Below are 1,129 nucleotides of genomic sequence, written 5' to 3'. Positions count from 1 at the left end.
CTATAGAATAGTAATTCTGTGACAACATCAATATTGGATCCACACCAGGCCTCCTCCTGGTTATCCTGTATCATGAAGATCCTGTAGCTTTGTATCAGCAGGACTGGCCCTATCACATGTCCCAACCATTTGAAGATGATATAATTTGGGGGTGGGCCAGCTCAGTGCCCTGGATCTGAGCCTGGGTGGCAGCTGTACTGGTCAGTATGCCAGGTCTCCTTATCTGCACCTCCAGGGCAGCTCTCCAGCTCTACTCCAGCTAGGCCACCCAATGCCACCATCAACAGGAGGCAGGGTCTGCTCTCCTGCTCTCATGCCCTTCCCCAGGACAGGGTCACCTGCACCCGCATCTGCAGAAGCAGCTCCACTGTGCTGCCCAGTCAAGGCACGGGGCTCATTTTCCAAAGTGCTGCAGCCCGTGAGGGTCTGGGCTAGCTCTCCTGCTCTCACAACCTTGGGGCTAGTTCACCTGTGCCTTCACCATCCGGAACAGCTCTACTCTGTTGCCTAGTCAAGGTGCAGGACCTGCTTGAGTGTTGCAGCCAGTGAAGGGGCAGGAATAGCTCTCCTGCTCTTATGACCCTGTGGGCAGCTTTCCCAACTGCCTCAAATGTAGATTCTTTATTTCATACTTTTGTGTTAGTCTTGCCCAGCTACAAAAGGGTATCCAGAGGATTATGTCAACTCAATGTTTACTACCTGGGACTTCTTGGAAATTGTTTTATTCCTGTGGAAATATGTTTATCCAAATTTTGGGATAATAACAATGGGAAATACAAACATTTTTGCTGTTGGTTTATCTTATAATATAAAAAGAAACCTAATCCTTGGATTTTAAGAACTGTTCTTGCTGCTTAAGATATGAACAAAAGGAAAATCACTGCCCCTGTAAGCTAGGAATTGGATACCTTGCACCATTTTATACTCTCTGCCTTTTCCCAGAAACAATAAGACCTATATTAAGATGATAGTACTCCTACATGTGTGTCTATGATTTTCAGAAGTTACTACTCTTATTTTGTAATCACGTTATCATTCACATAGGTATCTCAAAAGACATCCATTGAATTTGCTGTAAGAGGAAAATTCCTCATAAGGTGCTTGGTTTGTGAAATAACTTAAGAAAAAT

This window comes from Arvicanthis niloticus, unplaced genomic scaffold, assembly GCF_011762505.2.
Source record: "Arvicanthis niloticus isolate mArvNil1 unplaced genomic scaffold, mArvNil1.pat.X pat_scaffold_616_arrow_ctg1, whole genome shotgun sequence".
Taxonomy (NCBI): domain Eukaryota; kingdom Metazoa; phylum Chordata; class Mammalia; order Rodentia; family Muridae; genus Arvicanthis; species Arvicanthis niloticus.
This window is presented reverse-complemented; position numbering follows the sequence as displayed.